Raw genomic sequence first — 22,193 nt, 5'->3', positions numbered from 1 at the left:
AAACCCCAGGCTTCTGAGGAGCCTTGTACCTGCTTATGAAGCATGGCCAAATTTAATGGAATGAAAGTACTGCATCCCTGCCCTCACCTAGATGGAGAGACAAGAACCTATGTGACTATTACAAAGGATGCCATACCATTGTAGAAGAGGCCATGGAAACTATAAATAGGGGTGTGCAACCTGTGGCCCAGTGGCCATGTAGTCCAGGATGGCCATGAATGCAGCCCAACACAAAATCATAAACCTACCATTATTAAATATTTTTGTGATTTTTTTTTTTTGGTGGAAATTATGCAATTCTCAAGTGTAAACCTTGTAGACAGCAATTTGGTGTAGCAATGTCATGTAAAATAAACAGACATAAGCTCTATTTTATGCATGCATAACTTCAGTTTTACAGTGATGTACTGTTTGCTGTGTTTCTCAAGCATGGACAGTTGAATTGATATCATAAGACATTACATGTACTCATAGTGACTTGGCTAGTCAGTAATTATCAATAATATTTCAACTGACCATTGCAAAGTTAGGAATTTAATGTTATTTAGAAGTCAGGTAGACATGCTTTTTTAAATTTTGAGAGAGTCTTGTTCTCTCTTCCAGGCTAGAATGCCATTGCTTCAGCTTTATTCACAGCAACCTCAAACTCCTGACCTCAAACTATTCTCCTGTTTCAACCTCCCTAATAGCTGGGGCTATAGGTATGTATCACCAAACTTTGGCTCATTTTTCTATTTTTTGTAAAGTCAGGGTCTCACTTTGCTCAGGCTGGTCTCAAACTCCTGATCTTAACCGATCCTCCTGCCTCAGCCTCCCAGAGTGCTAAGATTATAGGTGTGAGCCACCACGCCCAGCCAGGTAACCCTAGGGGCACCACACACATTGCCCACTTGCATTTTACAATCGGCCCTCCACCTGACCCTGCAATGGCAGCTGAGATGTGGAAGGCTCCCAATCTTACTCTGTATTTTCCTATCAATTAATTTTCATAATAAAAGTAAATATAGTCCCTTATCTATTATTATTTGTCTAATCCCAGCATGGCTTCTATAGCAACTCAAAAGAAAACAGAACTCCCCCCCAAAAAATAAATTACAGATGAAGGAAGATTGTTCAGTAGAAAATGGAAAGATGACTACCTTTTTTTTTGTTGAGGTAAATAGTAAGGCATTCTGCATAATTTATAAGGAATTTGTGTAAGTTTTCAAAGACTATAATTTGAAAAGACATTATATGCCAGATTTGATGCATATGAAAGATTGTGTCATAAGGACAAAAAGGAGAGCTGAAAAAAAGTCTGATTTCTCAATAAAAAAATTTTTTTTAAGTTACACTCAGATGGATTCCATTGAAAAAGCTAGTTATGTGGTAGTGTATTTAATAACATCAAAATTAAAACCACTTACTGATGGTAAGTTTATTGAGTAATATATGGAAGCCATGGCACATGCCCTGAAAAAAAAAGGGATAGATCCAAAATCAGTCTGTCTCCCCAGACTACAGCCAAAAGGAACTGAAGGGGGAAGGGGGAGACAAGATGGCGGACTGAAGCCAGCTTTCAACAAAGGCTCCCGTCCAGAAGGAGAGTTAAGGGATAGGAATTTAGTAAGTATCCTGGTGGACTTGAGCCTCACCAAGAGAGAAGGCTGAAGAACGCACATCAACACCGCTGAGGCAAGTTGTGATCAGAAGGACGCAAACAAAAGGTACAAAATCCACCACCAAGCGGACGGGAGTCCCCCTCCCCCATGAGACCGGCTCTAGAGCCCCAAAATTGAACAAGCAGGCAGAAATTAAAGGCCCTCCCACTACACTCCACGGGAGAGATCTTCTAAAAACTGGACCTACCTCCCCTACTGGGGTGCCGTGGCGTTCTCCTGCCGGACATAGGGCTGAATAAAACTTTGGGAATCCTTTGCCGGCAACCCTGAATCCCCGGCGCTCCCCTCCCGCCCACTGAGGTCTGGAGGCCTGTCCCCCAGGACTTCGGATCCGTGGGTGATTTCTCAAGGGGAGTGGACAGTCCCCGAGTTGCGACTGGTCAGCATTGACTCTGAGGCGCGCCGAGTGAGGAGAGGGCACCGGGCTGAGGGGGAGTCACGCCTCGCGGCACTTCCCTGCGGTGCAGTGCAGCAACCCTCCCCGGGCATACGGGGCCCAAGACTGAATCAGACTCTGGCCTCCCCGCTGAGAGCTGAGAGCCCCTACTCTCACTCGGGGTCTGAGGGCCTATCCCCCGGGAGTTCGGCTCCTTGGGTGATTTCTCGAGGGGAGTGCACAGTGCCTGAGCTGCGTCAGATCAGCGCCGACTCTGGGATACGTGAGCGAGGAGAGGGCACTCTGCTGAGGGGAAATCAAGCCTTGGCGGCACTTCCCTGCGGTGCAGTGCACCAACCCTCCCCGGGCATAGGGAGCCCAAGACTGAATCAGACTCTGGCCTCCCCGCTGAGAGCTGAGAACCCCTACTCTCACTCGGGGTCTGAGGGCCTATCCCCCCGGAGTTCGGATCCTTGGATGATTTCTCGAGGGGAGTGCACAGTGCCTGAGCTGCGTCAGGTCAGCGCTGACTCCGGGACACATGAGCGAGGAGAGGGCACTCTGCTGAGGGGAAATCAAGCCTTGGCGGCACTTCCCTGCGGTGCAGTGCAGGAGCCCTCCCCAGACCGTAGTGTTGCGTAAAACTGAATGAAACTCTAGCTTCCCCCCGCCCCACTCCCAATCGGGGTCTGGGGGCCCATCTCCCAAGAGTTCTGATTCTTGGGGGATCTCTTAAGGGGTGTGGACCCAGCACAAACTGCGGCCGCTCAGTGCTGACTCTGGGGCGCGGGACAGAGGAGAAAAGGGTTGCCTGAGTGCCCACACCAGAGCAGCAGTTCCCTGGAGGTAGATCACCAGCCGTTTTTTCTTTAACGGCAGAACGCTCACTTCTGGATATTCTGAGGCCACACCCCATGTCTCCCTGGGCAACCAGAGGAGGCCACCGGTGACACGGCTCACAAACCCGGAAGCCTCCAGGGCAGGGCCGACCCAGAGAGGTGTTCAGAGGCAATTCTCCAACAGCAAAGACGTTTGAACTCAAAACAGCCCGTCTCCTGTAGGCGACGACAGGAACAGAGACAGAACCTCACAAAGTTGTCTGTTCTGTTCTGTTCTGTTAGCAGCATCCATCAGGGACGGGGCTAAGCCTGAGTGAACACCTCCTTCCCATCACCTGCATCAAACACTCAAAGATGTCAGGCCCCATCTCCTCCTGCTAGATAGCGGCAGTCTGCGGGGGCCTGGCAGACTTCCTTGCGATTCAGGCAGGTGCAAACCCCTGGAGTGTCTGTTCACTGCAGGCAACTGGGTTAGCCATCTGCAGAGATACCAGTGACTGGGTCCGACGGAGGGGCAAAGTGGGGAAGGAGACGTCAACCTTCCCAGACTGCTCTGTTTGCTGGGTGGCTCCTCCTGACTCCACGCTGCACTGGGGTGAGCTGTGTCAGAGGAGTCACCAGGCCCCTGTGATCCAGTTCCCAGAGACCTCTTGAACCCTTCCACCCGAGACAAGTGCCGATTGAGACAGTTGATTCGGACCTTTTGAACTGGGCTAATAGACTGAGGACTTTTCAGGCGGTGCCCTGGGTGTGTGATTGTAGGAAGGTTTGATTCTCCTTTTCCAAGGGGCCAGAGGTGGGCAGGCGGGGTGACTTAATTGCTGATTTTTCCACACAGCTGAGACTTCAAGCCAGAGTAGAAGTTGCAATAGGATCGAACAGAAACCAGCTGAAAACAAGACAGAACCACTTTGCTCCACCACACCAGACAGGGCAACAGTTTCTCAGGCCACAACACTGTACGGGCCCTCGATAAAACCCCAGGGGAAAAACCAAAGGGAGTAAACCATGGGGCGGAATCAGCGGAAAAACTCTGGTAACATGAATAACCAGAATAGATCAACCCCCCCAAGAAAAGATACGGCAGATGTGATTGAAGATCCCATTCATAAACAACTGGCTGAGATGTCAGAAGTCGAATTCAGAATTTGGTTTGCAGACAAGATTAATAAAATGGAATTAGGAATTCGAGGAGAAATTCAAAAACTGTCTCAAGAATTTAACGAATTTAAAGACAAAACCACCAAAGACTTAGACACACTGAAACAAGAACTTACAGCCCTCAAAGATATGAAAAATACAGTAGAATCCCTCAGTAACAGAATGGAGCAAGCAGAGGAAAGGATTTCTGACATTGAAGATAAAGTCTTTGAACGCTCCCAATCTCTCAAAGAGGAAGAGAAATGGAGAGCAAAAACGGATCACTCACTCAGAGAGCTCTCAGATAATTCGAAAAAAAACAACATAAGGGTTATAGGAATTTCGGAGACTGATGAAGTGGCTGCCAAGGGCACAGAGGCCCTTCTACATGAAATTATGAAAGAAAATTTTCCAGACATGCCTAGAGAATCTGAAATTCAGATAGCAGACAGCTTCAGAACCCCAGCACGATTCAACCCCAATAAGCCATCTCCCAGACATATCATAATTAGCTTCACTAAAGTTAACATGAAAGAGAAGATTCTCAAAGCAGCCCGGCGAAAGAAAACTATAACGTACAAAGGTAAGAATATTAGAATAACTGCAGATCTCTCTGCTGAAACTTTTCAAGCAAGAAGAGGCTGGTCATCAACTTTTAATCTCCTAAAGCAAAAAAACTTTCAACCCAGGATCTTGTATCCAGCTAAACTGAGTTTCATCTATGATGGAGAAATTAAATACTTCAATGACATTCATATGTTGAAAAAATTTGCCATAAGTAAACCAGCTCTTCAGGATGTTCTCAGACCTATTCTCCACAATGACCAACCCAATCCTATACCACAAAAGTAAACTCACTCAGAAACTTCGGATCAAACTCCAACTTCCACACTGGCGAAAGGATTAAAAATGTCCACTGGACCTTTGAAAAACTCGATACCCAAAATTCCACCATACTTATCAATACTCTCCATCAATGTGAATGGCTTAAACTGTCCTCTAAAGAGACATAGGTTAGCTGACTGGATACAAAAACTTAAGCCAGATATTTGTTGCATACAAGAGTCACATCTCAACTTAAAAGACAAATACAGACTCAGGGTGAAAGGATGGTCATCCATATTTCAGGCAAATGGTAATCAGAAAAAAGCAGGTGTTGCAATTTTATTTGCAGATACAGTAGGCTTTAAACCATCAAAAGTAAGGAAGGACAAGAATGGTCACTTCATATTTGTTAAGGGTAATACTCAATATGACGAGATCTCAATTATTAATATCTATGCACCCAACCAGAATGCACCTCAATTTATAAGAGAAACTCTAACAGACATGAGTAACTTGATTTCCTCCAGCTCCATAATCGTTGGAGATTTCAACACTCCCTTGGCAGTGTTGGATCGATCCTCCAGAAAGAAGCTGAGCAAAGAAATCTTAGATTTAAACCTAACCATCCAATATTTAGATTTAGCAGACATCTACAGAACATTTCATCCCAACAAAACTGAATACACATACTTCTCATCAGCCCACGGAACTTACTCCAAAATTGATCACATTTTAGGTCACAAGTCTAACCTCAGTAAATTTAAAGGAATAGAAATTATTCCATGCATCTTCTCGGACCATCATGGAATAAAACTTGAATTGAGTAACAACAGGAATCTGCATACCCATACAAAAACATGGAAGTTAAATAACCTTATGCTGAATGATAGCTGGGTCAGAGATGAGATTAAGAAAGAAATCACCAATTTTTTGGAACAAAATGACAATGAAGACACAAACTATCAGAACCTCTGGGACACTGCAAAGGCAGTTCTAAGAGGGAAATTTATAGCACTGCAAGCCTTCCTCAAGAGAACGGAAAGAGAGGAAGTTAACAACTTAATGGGACATCTCACGCAACTGGAAAAGGAAGAACATTCCAACCCCAAACCCAGTAGAAGAAAAGAAATAACCAAAATTAGAGCAGAATTAAATGAAATTGAAAACAAAAGAATAATACAACAGATCAATAAATCAAAAAGCTGGTTTTTTGAAAAGGTCAATAAAATAGATAAACCTCTGGCCACCTAATCAGGAAAAAAAGAGTAAAATCTCTAATATCATCAATCAGAAACAACAAAGATGAAATAACCACAGACTCATCAGAAATCCAAAAAATCCTTAATGAATATTACAAGAAACTTTATTCTCAGAAATATGAAAATCTGAAGGAAATAGACCGATACTTGGAAGCACGCCACCTTCCAAGACTTAACCAGAATCAAGTGGAAATGTTGAACAGACCCATATCAAGTTCAGAAATAGCATCAACTATACAAAACCTCCCTAAAAAGAAAAGCCCGGGACCAGATGGTTTCACGTCAGAATTCTACCAAACCTTTAAAGAGGAATTAGTACCTATATTACTCAACCTGTTCCAAAATGTAGAAAAAGAAGGAAGACTACCCAACACGTTCTATGAAGCAAATATCACCCTGATCCCCAAACCAGGAAAAGACCCAACAAGAAAAGAAAATTATAGACCAATATCACTAATGAATATAGATGCAAAAATATTCAACAAGATCCTAACAAACAGAATCCAGCAACACATCAAACAAATTATACATCATGACCAAGTTGGTTTTATCCCAGGGTCTCAAGGCTGGTTCAATATACGTAAATCTATAAATGTAATTCAGCACATAAACAAATTAAAAAACAAAGACCATATGATTCTCTCAATTGATGCAGAAAAAGCTTTTGATAATATCCAGCATCCCTTCATGATCAGAACACTCAAGAAAATTGGTCTAGAAGGGACTTTTCTTAAACTGATAGAGGCTATCTACAGCAAACCCACAGCCAATATCATACTGAATGGAGTTAAATTGGAATCATTTCCACTCAGATCAGGAACCAGACAAGGCTGCCCATTGTCTCCATTGCTTTTCAACATTGTAATGGAAGTTTTAGTCACCACAATTAGGGAAGAAAAGGCGATCAAGGGTATCCATATAGGGTCAGAAGAAATGAAACTCTCGCTCTTCGCAGATGATATGATTGTGTATCTGGAAAACACTAGGGACTCTACTACAAAACTCCTAGAAGTGATCAAGGAATACAGCAGCGTCTCAGGTTACAAAATCAACATTCATAAATCGGTAGCCTTTATATACACCAACAACAGTCAAATTGAAAAAACAGTTAAGGACTCTATCCCATTCACAGTAGTGCCAAAGAAGATGAAATATTTGGGAATTTACCTAACAAAAGACGTGAAAGATCTCTATAAAGAGAACTATGAAACTCTAAGAAAAGAAATAGCTGAAAATGTTAACAAATGGAAAAACATACCATGCTCATGGCTAGGAAGAATCAACATTATCAAAATGTCCATACTACCCAAAGCAATATATAATTTCAACGCACTCCCTATTAAAGCTCCACTGTCATATTTTAAAGATCTTGAAAAAACATTACTTCGTTTTATATGGAATCAGAAAAAACCTCGAATAGCCAAGACATTACTCAGAAATAAAAACAAAACAGGAGGAATCACACTACCAGACCTCAGACTTTACTACAAATCGATAGTGATCAAAACAGCATGGTATTGGCACAAAAACAGAGAAGTAGATATCTGGAATAGAATAGAGAACCAAGAGATGAATCCAGCTAGTTACCGCTATTTGATTTTTGACAAGCCAATTAAAAACATTCAGTGGGGAAAAGATTCCCTATTTAACAAATGGTGCTGGCTGAACTGTCTGGCAACCTGCAGAAGAGTGAAATTGGACCCACACCTTTCACCATTAACTAAGATAGACTCTCATTGGATTAAAGATTTAAACTTAAGACATGAAACTATAAAAATACTAGAGGAGAATGCAGGGAAAACCCTTGAAGAAATTGGTCTGGGTGAGCATTTCATGAGGAGAACCCCCCGGGCAATTGAAGCAGCTTCAAAAATACACTACTGGGACTTGATCAAACTAAAAAGCTTCTGCACAGCTAAGAACACAGTAAGCAGAGCAAGCAGACAGCCCTCAGAATGGGAGAAGATATTTGCAGGGTATAACTCTGACAAAGGTTTAATAACCAGAATCCACAGAGAACTCAAACGCATCAGCAAGAAAAAAACAAGGGATCTCATCGCAGGCTGGGCAAGGGATTTGAAGAGAAACTTCTCTGAAGAAGACAGGCGCAAGGCCTTCAGACATATGAAAAAATGCTCATCATCTTTAATCATCAGAGAAATGCAAATCAAAACTACTTTGAGATATCATCTAACTCCAATGAGACTAGCCTATATCACAAAATCTCAAGACCAGAGATGTTGGCGTGGATGCGGAGAAAAGGGAACACTTCTGCACTGCTGGTGGGAATGCAAATTAATACATTCCTTTTGGAAAGATATATGGAGAACACTCAGAGATCTAAAAATAGATCTGCCATTCAATCCTGTAATTCCTCTGCTGGGCATATACCCAGAAGACCAAAAATCACAACATAACAAAGATATTTGTACCAGAATGTTTATTGCAGCCCAATTCATAATAGCTAAGTCATGGAAAAAGCCCAAGTGCCCATCGATCCACGAATGGATTAATAAATTGTGGTATATGTATACCATGGAATACTATGCAGCCTTAAAGAAAGATGGAGACTTTACCTCTTTCATGTTTACATGGATGGAGCTGGAACGTATTCTTCTTAGTAAAGTATCCCAAGAATGGAAGAAAAAATACCCAATGTACACAGCCCTACTATGAAACTAATTTGGGGCTCTCACATGAAAGCTATAACCCAGCTACAACTTAACAATAGGGGGAAGTGGGAAGGGGGGTTGGGTAGAGGGAGGGGGATCGGTGGGATCACACCTGTGGTGCATCTTACAGGGGTATTTCCGAAACTTGGTAAATGTAGAATGTAAATGTTTGGGCACAGTAACTGAGATAACGCCGGAAAGGCTATGTTAACCACTGTGATAAAAATGTGTCAAATGGTTTACAAAGTGAGTGTATGATGCCCTATAATCATATCATTGTATACAGTTATGATTTAATAAAAAAATTAAAAAAAAAAAAAAAAAGGAACTGAAGAAACTGGAAAATCTATTGAAAAAAATTTGGAGAGTAAAACTGCTAATTTTCTTTTTTTTTTGTAGAGACAGAGTCTCACTTTATGGCCCTTGGTAGAGTGCCGTGGCATCACACAGCTCACAGCAACCTCCAGCTCCTGGGCTTAAGCTATTCTCTTGCCTCAGCCTCCCGAGTAGCTGGGACTACAGGCGCCCGCCACAACACCCGGCTATTTTTTTTGTTGTTGCAGTTTGGCAGGGGCTGGGTTTGAACCCGCCACCTTCGGCATATGGGGCTGGCACCCTACTCACTGAGCCACAGGCGCTGCCCAAAAACTGCTAATTTTCAATTTTAGGCATTGGTGATGAATGACAGATAGCACTAATCCTACAAAATACAGCTCAATTTCCTGTTTTTATTAGAGGTATTTATGATGAATATAATGTCACTGAAGAATAACTTCTTTAGTATCATTAAAAGACACAACTAAATCCAGAGATTTATATGAAGCAATAAAAAAATATGTTAAAGCAATTTTCCTTGTCCATTATCAACGTATCTGATATAGTAGCTGATGGTGCTCTTGTGATGGTAGGTAAAAGAGAGAAACTTGTAAAATTGATAGAAGACAATACAATTGCCACCCCAAACTCAGGTTTGATGAAGATCATTGCATGGTACATCAAGAAAATTTATGCACAAAAGCTTTAAAAATGGATAAGATCTTGCAAATTGTCATCAAGACTGAATTTCATAAGGGCCAAAGGATTGAGTCATCGCCAATGCCAGGAATTCCTTAAAAGTACTGATGCTAACTATGGTGACATCATTTACTTTTCGGAAGTAAAATGGTTGAGACCAAATATTGAAAATATTTTATAATTTACTGTGTTATCAAGTTGTTTATGGTATTAAAAACCAAATATATACCAGAAATTGATTTTGAAACTGGCTTACAGGATTAGCATTTTTCGTGGATTTAACAGCTTATTAAATGAGTTAAACATGCCTCTTCAGGGTGAAAATCAACTTATCATATAATGTTTCAAAACAAAACAGCATTCCACACAAATTATTGTGAGCTAATATTAAAGCAAACAATTTTATACATTTCAACACTTTGGCTAAACACAGTCCTATGAAAAGCAAAAAATATGCAAACTTGATTTTCAATTTGGTACAAGAATTTGAAAACAGATTTCAAGACTTCTGAGAAAATAATCAATATATCAGTGCATTTGCAACTCCATTTTCAGTTGACATAAATATGCTACTTGCCAATTTTCCAAAGGAATGCAAAGACCTGCAATCTGACATCCAACTTAAAGAAAAATGTGATCATGTCTCTTTACTAGACTTCTCGGTCCTGTCTTCTAGAGACAAATACCCCTCACTTCACAATCATGCCTAATTCATGTCATCGTTTTGTGGCAGCACCCACATTTGCCAGCAACTTTTTTCAAGAATGAAGTACATCAAGAGTAAAATGAGAACCAAAATATCTGGCAAGCACCTTGAATTCTCACTGAGAACTGCAGCTACTTCCAATGAACCAGATATGGATGCATTAGTTTCTCAAACACAATGTCAAAAATCCCAACTAGTGGGATTTTTATGTTGCCTACTTTTCTTTTATTTTTATAATAAAAATACTAAAAAAACCTAGACATTTTATCAGAAATGTACACTTTTCTATATTAGTGATTGCAAACTTGGGGGCTGCTAGACAAGTTTAAAAGATTCTCTGAACAGGCTGATGTATAATTAAGATTATTATGTGAGGACTTTTTGGTTACCTCTGGTGGTGGCAGATACCAAAATATGCAAGAACCTTTTTTTTTTTTCCTCTGCTCATCAGCTTTTGTTAGTGCTTATAATATGGCCCAAGACAATTCTTCTTTTTCCTATGTGGCACAGAGAAGTCAAAAGGTTGGCTACAAAGAGAATGATTAACACTGTGGCAAGTTTTCTAAGGGAAAGGAACTGAGCAGAACCTTGCTGCATAAATAGAAGAGGATCCTGTGACATCAGTGAGAGAAAAAGCAAAAGTGAATTGAATTCAGTCGTTCAGAAAATAGGCATGGACACCATTATTACCAAGTGCTGTAAGATATGGAGCAGGGAAAACAACCTATCCTTTTTTAGTTTTCAGTCCTAAGAGTTTGTCAGAGGAAGCCAATGCTCATTCCTTTCTTGATGACTTTCACACTTGAACATGGAACTCTTACTCAAACTATGCTTTCTGCCCTACCGCTTTGGTGTATTAAAAAAAAAAAAAAGCTATACAGCTGAAATGCTAATCAATGATAAAAACAGAAAAATTATTGAAAATATTCAAAGTTAATTCAAAGATATTTTCCTTTTAAATCTTCTGAGACAATGGTCTCACAGTACTTCTCAACCTTCCTAATGCTGTGATGTATTTCATTGTTACAAAGGGGTTACGACCTACAGGTTGAGAACTGCTGCACTAGAGTAACATAAATATCCTTATTCTGAAGTAAGCAGCTAAATGAATGCACTAAACTTTTTACATGAATCTCTGCCACGTATAGGGAAAGAGAAAGAGATTCCAACATAATTCATGGTTTTCAAACTGAGTTTTTAAGAAACCCCAGAGTCCATGGACATATTTCTCAGTTTCTGTAAATGTTTGAATAGAATTTAATTTTATAAACATAACTTACACAATTTTTTAAAATTGTGGTAAAAATCTATTGATTATATATCAGATTTTGAAACATCAGAGGCCAGCAGTCCTAAACTTGCTGGACTAATCATATTCAAGGTAGAATTCCGTAAGAAGACATTTTGTCATGGAAAAAGCTTTAACTGAATGACTTGTTACATAGGCTCTTTATGTCATTGTAATATCTAACATTTGTGGAGTGTTTCCTGAATGCCAGATACCTGAGGTGCATGTTTTACGCGAGATGATTTAATGCTCACAACAAACCCATGCAACAGACATCAGGTAAACACACCATAAGAGAGAACAGACAACATGCCTGAAGTAAACAGAGAAGCCAGGACTGGACCTGGAGAGTCTGACTTTGGGGCCACCACCCCAGATGTCCCCTAAAGATATCTATACGACAAAATTCAGCAAATGTGGCACAGACTAAATGAATATTACATATTCTTACAGTCAGTAGTAATAAAAGGATGTCTTTTTCACCCTGAATAATTATCTACCCATAATTAGATTGGCTAAAAAACTTTCGGTGTTTTCATATAACAAATCTCTTTTTATCCTCAGAGAAGCCCACAGCACTTTGCCTCTTGTGCATAATCCATGATTATGAAGAAAATACAGAAATTCTTTTACGAGGCAATTCTTTGTAATTTTTCATTCATTAGACAGACATTATTAATTTTCATATTAGTTATGCTCATGGTTATTTTTTTCTCATCATGGAGAAAAAAAAATAAGCCATTTTGAGATTATAGCCAACTGCAAGATCCGAAAAGCAATGTTCTTGACATATTACCAATGGGCAAATTACATTTTAAAAATTAAAATAGCCCCATATATTTTAGGCTGCCCAGACTAATGAAAATACCTTGATTTTAGTCCAGCCAGGATACATCACTGGCAGCTGCAGAATTAGTTTACCTTTTTCCTCAGAAGCTTTAACTTATCACTTTCTGCAATCAACTATCTGGGGAGTCAAGAATACAAACTGCATTTCATATCCCTTACACCTCGAGTTTATCTCTGCCAGTTAGATGATGTGATATTCTGCCAAAACTGTAGGAGTTAAATGCATTTGGCAGCCCAGGTTCAAGTAGTCAATTTTCTCTAAGAGTTTTTTTTTTCTTCTTTTTTTTTTTCATCAGACTTCAGCAGGACATCATTGTGTAAACATAAACTGTTAAAGAGAGTTTTCAGATTTCCATGACATCATTTTCGTGCACCACTTAGGAGGTTTTGCTTATTTTTAAAATTCATTTTACTTGTATTCTGATAACCAATTGTGGTTTTAAGTACCCCATTCAGAGTTTAAAATGGACAATACTTATTAAAGGTTTTATTTACACATAAAACTAGATCTTTAAAGAATTTGTCTATGAATAGGATTCCTTTGTGTCCTTACCTTGGAAAGGTGGTAAGAGTATCCCTAAAAATCCTAGTTTTCATTTGCTTTGAATTCCACAGACCTTCCAGAAACCAGAAATATCGAACTGTGATCTTTGAATTATTAATCTGCAGTAGGAAGAAATGTGGTTTTCAAGTAGACATAAGGCCTATGAAAGTGAGGCCATTGTAGGACTTGAAATTTTTATTCTGTAAAGACCTACAAAAGTCGAAACTAAGGGCTGGTGTATTTTAACATCAACATCAGGTCATCATACCAGGGCCAATACCTGGTATTTGCACTAACCATTTCTTTCTTATTCTCTTCTCTCTGCCCTTCATGTTTTCTGACTCTTCTCTGACAGTTGATTTCAGATCTCTTACCCTACAAAAAACTCCCTCACTATATAGTATTAACCCAAGACAAATGGACCCGCCAATTGTGTCCTGTGGTTGGTACCAGGCAGAGGACAGTCCTTTGATTCAAGAGAGAAAAGTGCAAACTTTTTGCAAAATGATTTCCCTCTCAAGTTAATTTCAAAGAAATTTTCAAATAATCTAAAGAGAAAATGTATTTTAATGCTTAATGAGTAAGCAAACTCAGATCCAGTTAGAGCTAGAGGAAACGCCCCCCACCCCGCCCCACTGCTCTTTTCTCTACCTTTCCTCCTGCCAAATAGTTCCAAATGCAGGTGTATTTATGAAAAGTTCACAACAAAGCAGGTTAAATGAAGCTCCATGTTTCCAGCCAGAAGACCACCAATGGGAACTCGCCCTCATGTTGCATATACATGGACTGGACCTTTAGTAGCCTAACAAAAACTGTGAGAACTGAACTAAGAGGTCCCAGACTGGCCATTGGGTTTTGTGTACATTGGACAGCTCATAATAGTGCTGCAAAGGCTTTGAAAATGAGACTGATATTGAAACCACAATCCACAGAAGCCTGGACAGAAAACATGAGTTAAATCCAATTGGGTAAATTAAAATATCTATCTAAAATTGCTAAAACAAAAATATCAATATTCTCCATAGGATTTAAACAAAACCAAGAGTTTCATAGTGTAACATTCAATATATCCAGGACATAATCTAAAATTATTTAGCATATAAAGAACTTGGAAGGCAGCGCCCATAGCTCAGTGGGTAGGGCGTCGGCCACATACACCCAGGCTGGCGGGTTTGAACCCGGCCCAGACTAGCAAAACAACTGCAACAGAAAAATAGCTGGGCGTTGTGACGGGCACCTGTAGTTCCAACTACTTGGGAGGCTGAGGCAAGGGAATTGCTTTAGTCCAAGAGTTTAAAGTTGTTTTGAGCTGTGATGCTGCACCACTCTACCAAGGGTGACATAATGAGACTCTGTCTCGGAAAAAAAAAAAAAAAAGGACTGTGAAATCTCATCCTGCATGGAAAAAAACAAATAGATACCAACACAGATTACTGACATTATCTGACAACGGCTTTATAGCAAATATTATAAAAATGTTCCAACAAAGAAGGGAGAGCACTCTAGAAATGAAAAAAGAAGATAAAATTTCTCATCAGAAAAGAGGAAGATATTTCAGAATAACTAAGAGTAATTTTTAAATGTCTTACATTTAAAAAAATGTAGTGAGGTGATGTTAATCAGTTTGATTTAAACATTCCACGTTGTATATCAAATCATCACTTTATACCCCATGAATATATACAGTTATGATTTTAATTAAAAATTAATAAAGAAAAGGGGAAAATATTCAGAAAAAAATAACAGAGACTCAAGGTTTTATAGTGATATACTAAAAGATCTAATACTTGTACCATTGTAGTACCAAAGAAAAATGGCAAGAATCCAGTGCTAAAAGTTTTTTTGAAGACATAATGGCTGAAAATTTTCAAAATATGGTGAAATATATAGATATACAGATTCAAGAAGCTCAATTAACATTAACTCTTCAAAAAGAAAAAGTCAAATAAATCCATACTTGAAAACATGATAATCTAACTGCTGAAAATTAAACCAATGATAACTTTTGAAAGCAAGCAGAGCAAATGAAACTTTTTTATAAGGAAATAACAATTTACATTAATCAAAAACCATGGAGGTCAGATGCAAGTTGAACAATGTTTTTAAAGAGCTGAAAGATAAGTGAAGTTAACCCAGGACACAGTGAATATATGGTAAGCAGTGAATATAGTCTTCATGAACATTCACTTTAGAAAATAGTTTTTCAGTAGAAGGAAAACTAAGAGAATATACTGTCTGCAGACCTGCTCCAAAATAATTGTTAAAAGATATTTTATGAACAAGAAATAAAATAATAGAAGAAGTAAATTTGGAACATCAGGAGTAAAGAAAAAGTAATAGAAATGATAAATACCTATGTAAATATATTAGTCCATGTAAATATGTTGCTCTTTCCTTTGTTCCTGCTCTTTTCTTTGTTTATTCCTCTAACCTCTGAAATTCAGTTTCTACCTTCATCACTTCATCAAAAGAGCTTTTGCTAAAGCCACTAAATTTGTGCCATGTTATCAACTCTATGGACGTGAGTCCTCACCTGCTACCGCATGCGGTGATTGTTTCTTCTTTGGAAATGTTGTCTTATCGCAGTCACTTTGCTTCTGTCTCACTAGTCACTCCTGTTTTTCCTGTGTGGGTTCATACTCTTCCACCCAGCCAGCTGTCAAAGGTTGAACTTCCCCAAGCCTGGATAGTAGATAATTTTTATTTTTTATCTCACACTCTATGCTTGTCCAAGAAAACAACATCTGTGTCTACAGCCTTTACACCATATATACAATATATACAACACTATGACTGCCCTACCAAATGTATATCTCTATCCCTAGACTATTCTCTGAACTTCATGTCTTTAATTTTAACTTTCTGTCCTACATCTCTTATTTGAAAATCTCAAACTCACATCTAAACTCAGCATATCCAAGTTAAGCACAGATGAAAACCAATGTATTGACCTATCCCTTAAAATATGAATCTACTTCTATTTCCCCATCCCAGTGAACCTTATAGAACTAAGAGTTCTTTCTGAACCTTCTTCACCTTACAACTTATACCCAGTTCATCACAAAGTTCCAATGGCTTTTCAGCCTCTCAATGGCCACTGGTCTAATCTAAGAGTAACCACTTTTTACGTGAACTACAGCAATAGCTTCCTAACTGACCTCCCTACACTCATCTATCTGGCCTTTTTCTAATCTGTCCTGTCTACTACAGTCAGTGTGACTTTTTTCAAAATGGAATGTAGTTATTTTCTACCCACCATTTTGAGCTATCCTCATTCCTCTAGCTGAGCCCAAGGTTGCCAATGGATACAAACTAGTCTGGATGACTGTGACTTCATATAAATTTGAGTGAAAATACAGGAGAAAGACCTACTGGAGCAAGTTTGGAAATGTGTCTGATGGTGCACCTCTAATCATGTTTCAAACCTCCCTCAAAACCTCCTAGTCTTATTCTCTATTTGAAATCATCATAGGAAATGTCACCTCTATGACAGAAATTTCATCATCTTGCATTATTATTTTTATTTTTTATGGTACAGAGAAGTCATGAATTTCAGAGGACTTTGCCTTTTGAGAGCAGCAGGATAGAGTAAAAAGAGCTCAGATTAGGGAGTCAAACAGATATGGATGTAAAGCACAGCTTTGCAATTTATTATTATTTTAGCTTCTATTTCCTTTAAAAAGGAAGACATCTTCTAAATTTCTTTTCAGAATTTGATGAGTACTATGCAGAGACTCTAACATGTCATCTGACATGCAGGTGGTGGTTGGTGAATGTTTTTGCCTTCCTACCTGGAAAGGGGGTGCCATAGTATTCTAGGCCAAAGGAAACTTCAAAATCAATTGCAAATTTTTCTGTAGCTTAAGTTTTCTTCACAGACACTTGGATGTGAGGGCTGAGTGAAAATTTCATTTGTGTTGCTTCCTTTTAGCTAGTATATTTTGAGCATTTCCTATGTGCTAGGTGGCATGCTGTGTCATTTACATTTCTTATTGAATCACCACAAATCCTCTATGATGTATTATACTACCCTATTTTCCAGCTTAAAAACTGCCAGAGCTCAAATTTTGAACACAGGCCAACTGACTCCACAGCTTGTAATTTTTTTTTTTTTTTTGTAGAGACAGAGTCTCACTTTATTGCCCTTGGTAGAGTGCCATGGCCTCACACAGCAACCTCCAACTCCTGGGCTTAAGCGATTCTCTTGCCTCAGCCTCCCGAGTAGCTGGGACAACAGGCGCCCGCCACAACACCTGGCTATTTTTTGGTTGCAGTTCAGCCGGGGCAGGGTTTGAACCCGCCACGCTCAGTATATGGGGCCGGCGCCTTACCGACTGAGCCACAGGCACCGCCCCTTGTAATTTTATCTATAGGATACTGACCTCTCTCCTTAAAAGATCCGATCTGGAAAACTAAGAGAAGAAATGCAGGCTTTGATCACATAAGTTTCATTAGGGACCTATAGCTTACTTTACTTCATTTTGCTAAAATCCAGAGCCAGGGAACTTGACCAAATGAATGTCTTTGTATAAAACAATTTCACTTTACTACATTACATGGCAATTCTAAGCTTAGAAACCAAAAATGTGCTCTACTTGTCAACATTTGATAGTGCCCAAATAATTTCTGAAAGTATAGCATTTAATACCGCTTTCTGACAATATTAAACATTAATACCCTAAAGAATTACTCATGCAGCATTAAAGACAGGAACTTGGCAAGAAGAAAGAATTTTAATTGTGATCTTTATAAAATCAAGAATAGTTTAGGGACCTTATTTTGACAGCACCACGTATGAAAGTATGTAATCTTTCTATCTTTGACAATATTGAATAGATTTCAAATAAACTATCTCTGAAAGGAAAGTTTGAACCCAAGGGAATATTCACCATGTTCAGGGAGTGTGCACCCGGAGTAGTTATGCAATCTGATATGCGCTAAGTTCATATATAGGGAAACATTTATTTTTCCTCAAGGCTAAGGGTTGAAAACTATCCCACAGGGAGCTCTATAGCAGTACCAAAGAAAAACACATGTTTGTCCGACAGCCTACAAAGAAATCCATAGGAAAATATGAGAGATATATCTGGAACAAAATTTACAAATGATCGCATTTCATAGTATTGATAAAGGTATAGATTCACAAACTGATATGAAAACTACATGGTTAATTCTACAACTAAATAGAATCGATGCTTTGCTTTATTGGTTTTTGCTAACCCTGGACTGCAGTTCTGTGAAATCTAATAAATGTGGGTGGAGTCTACTAATGTCTTGTGTAAGGATATCCTAGACAGAGTATTCTAAGGGCAATGGTTTTTGATAGCTAACAAGTCTCAGTTGTACCTCAACGACATCATTGTATCATTTGAAATAGTGAGGCTTTAGTAAAGAATACTTAGTAAGCTTATACAAGGCTGAATACATGTAGGTGCTCAGTGGAACTAAGTCAATTGACCAACATCTCTTCCAGTGCAAAAGATGTTTTTAGGGAGGCAGAGTTTAGCTAATGAAGTTCTCTGTTTCTTTACCTTATGCTTTCAAAGGAGCAACTAACTTTCATCTTCAAAACAACCTACAGCTAAAGTATTATCAAATCCATTTTTTTAAAAAGCAATTAAGGAGTGGGGCGGAGCAAGATGGCAGCCGCGTAACAGCTTCCTTGCATCTGGGCACCGTGAGTCTGGGGATATAGGACTCCAGGCATCTCTGGCTGGTGGGATCTGCCTATCATCACCCCTGAGAGGATACAGGGAGTCAGCGAGAGACTTCTGGACCCCAAGAAGAGGACTAAAACAGTGGAAAAATGGCAAGTGGTCGCGTGTGTTCAATCCGTCTAAACCCGCCCGCAACTGTAAGTTCAGTAGCAGTGAGACTGCAAACCAGAAAGGCCTTACCTGTGAACTGTTTTGGTGTCTTTGGACTAGGCACTCAGCTGAACTGCCTTGGGGAGAGCCTGAGCAGGAGTGCGGAGAATTTGGCCTTTGTCTAGGGCCCCAGTCTGAGCCGCTGAGCCAGACGGAGCTAATAGTGTTTGGCTCTGGGTCACAGGCAGACATTGTGAGCGATCTGCCCTGGCAAGCTCCGCCCTCAGGGTCGCAGAGCTGGAATTGGGTGGGAGCTGGTAAAGAACGACCAAATAGCCTAAGGGGGGGGGTCTGAGCCGCCTTGCAGCCCTAACCCTCAGGGGCAGAGGGAGACCAGTTTTGACACACAGGGTAAGTGGATAGCCACTTCAGCAGTGATTCCAGCGACAAGCACTTCCCTGAGAAAGCTTCTGCTCAGTAAGTGAACAAGTTCAAAGTGCCTTTTAAGTGAGCTGAAGAGAGATTTAGGGTGTCTACCTGCTGGGGTTTGAGAAACTAGCAGCCTCCAGTCGTATCAGAACTGTGATTAACATCTCATACCCCAGAAGACCACGTGTTGCCCAGACAATATTGAATAAACATATACATACTGCTTTGCTTTTGGTTGTGTGTTTTTTTTTTTTTTCCTTTGGGTTTGGTTGTTTTTTTTGTTTATTTTGATGTTGTGGATTGCTGTTTTGTTTTTTAACTTCAACCTTTTCCATACAGATCCTTTTTCTTTCTCAATTTTTCTAGTTTAATTATACTTTCCCATTGCTGCCTATTTCAATAATTGGAACTTCATTTTTGTCAGTGTTTCTACTGCTATTATTTGGTTTTTCCAGCCAATTTTATCCCGTAAAGTTTTCTGTTTGTTTGTTTTGGTTTGATTTATAGCATTTTTGTCTTTCCTCTCTACTTGGTGGAGGTGGGGTAGTGTCTGATCAGGTTAGCAAAGAGCAGCTGACCTCAAGGGAACCAACCAACTGGGCACCCCCAGAAGGTGCTTTTTTTTTTTAAGGTTGTATCAAAGTACCCTACTGTACACCTATATTGCTCTGTCTCCCTCTTCCTGTGCCTCTCTTCTTTTTGTCAGTATTCCTTTTACCCACCCCCTCTCCTTTCTCTATTTTTCTTTTTTTGTTTTTCTTATCACTCGGTCCTCCTTTCTTTCATCCCTTTTTTGCTCTTAAACCTTCTCACCCTTCTGGTCCTGTAACCCTTAGTCCACAGGCACGAGAACTTAAAGAGCAAGAGGAAGTGAAAGGAAAATTAGGGCAAGGAAACAGATAAAAGAAATCACCCATGAGGAAGAATCAGCAGAAAACTCCAGGCAACATGAAGAACCAGTCCAGAACAACCCCGCCAAGGGACCATGGGGTAGCTACTGCAGAGGATTCCAGGGGTAGATACTGCAGAGGATTCCACCAATACAGAAATGTTAGGAATGACAGAAAGGGAATTTAGAACACACATGTTGAAAACAATGAAAGGAATGATGGAAACAATGAAGGAAACTGCTAATAAAGTGGAAAATAACCAAAAGGAAATCCAAAAACAGAATCGAATCAGAGATGAACGATATGAAGAATATAAAAAGGATATAGCAGAGCTGAAGGAAATGAAACAGTCAATCAGGGAACTTAAACATGCAATGGAAAGCATCAGCAACAGGTTAGACCATGAAGAAGAAAGAATTTCAGAGGTAGAAGACAAAGTTTTTGAGATAACTCAGATAGTAAAAGAGGCAGAAAAGAAGAGAGAGAAAGCAGAACGTTCACTGTCAGAATTATGGGACTTTATGAAGCGTTCCAACATACGAGTTATAGCAATTCCAGAAGGGGAAGAAGAATGCCCCAGAGGAATGGAAGCCATACTAGAGAATATTATAAAAGAAAATTTCCCAAATATCACCAAAGATTCTGACACACTGCCTTCAGAGGGCTATCGGACCCCAGGTCAACTCAACTCTAACCGAGCTTCTCCAAGACACATTGTGATGAACCTGTCCAAAGTCAAGACAAAAGAAAAGATTCTGCAAGCTGCCAGGAGTAAGCGCCAGTGGACCTACAGGGGCAAATCCATCAGAGTGACCGCAGACGTCTCTAATGAAACTTTCCAAGCAAGAAGACAATGGTCATCTACCTTTAATCTACTTAAACAGAACAATTTCCAGCCCAGAATTCTGTACCCTGCTAAGCTAAGCTTCAAAATTGATGGAGAAATCAAATCATTTACGGATATACAAACATTGAGGAAATTCGCCACAACAAGACCAGCTCTACAGGAAATACTTCAACCTGTTCTGCACACTGACCACCACAATGGATCAGCAGCAAAGTAAGAACTCAGAAATTAAAGGACAGAACCAAACCTCCACACTGATGCAAAAGATAAAACTAAGCAATGGACTCTCGGCAAATAAGATGAATAGAATACTACCACACTTATCAATTATCTCAATAAATGTTAATGGCTTGAGTTCCCCACTGAAGAGACATAGATTTGTTGGCTGGATTAAAAAACACAAGCCATCCATTTGCTGTCTGCAAGAAACACACCTGGCTTCAAAAGACAAATTAAAGCTCCGAGTCAAGGGTTGGAAGACAATTTTTCAGGCAAATGGGATTCAGAAGAGAAGAGGAGTTGCTATCTTATTTGCAGATACATGTGGATTTAAAGCAACTAAAGTCAAAAAAGACAAAAATGGTCACTTTATATTGGTCCAGGGAAAAATACAACAAGAAGACATTTCAATTCTAAATATCTATGCACCCAATTTAAATGCTCCCAGATTCTTGAAACAGACCTTACTCAGTCTGAGCAATATGATATCTGATAATACCATAACAGGGGACCTTAACACTCCTCTTACAGAGCTGGACAGATCCTCTAAACAGAAATTAAACAAGGATATTAGAGACTTAAATGAGACCCTAGAACAACTGTGCTTGATAGACGCATATAGAACACTCCATCCCAAAGATAAAGAGTATACATTCTTCTCATCACCCCATGGAACATTCTCCAAAATTGATCATATCCTGGGACACAAAACAAATATCAACAGAATCAAAAGAATTGAAATTTTACCTTGTATCTTTTCAGACCATAAGGCACTAAAGGTGGAACTCAACTCTAACAAAAATGCTCGACCCCACCCAAAGGCATGGA

The 22,193-nt window shown here is 39.7% G+C and overlaps 1 protein-coding gene across 1 annotated transcript in view; it reads right to left on the bottom strand.

Moving 5' to 3' along the window:
* EMC2 (ER membrane protein complex subunit 2) overlaps positions 1-22,193 on the bottom strand; it is a 115,678-nt gene that overhangs the window by 1,147 nt on the left and 92,338 nt on the right. The gene's annotated exons all lie outside the window — the stretch shown is intronic.

This window comes from Nycticebus coucang, chromosome 13 (assembly GCF_027406575.1).
Source record: "Nycticebus coucang isolate mNycCou1 chromosome 13, mNycCou1.pri, whole genome shotgun sequence".
NCBI lineage: Eukaryota > Metazoa > Chordata > Mammalia > Primates > Lorisidae > Nycticebus > Nycticebus coucang.
The sequence above is the reverse complement of the archived record's forward strand: the minus strand, read 5'-3'. Positions and strand labels throughout refer to the sequence as shown.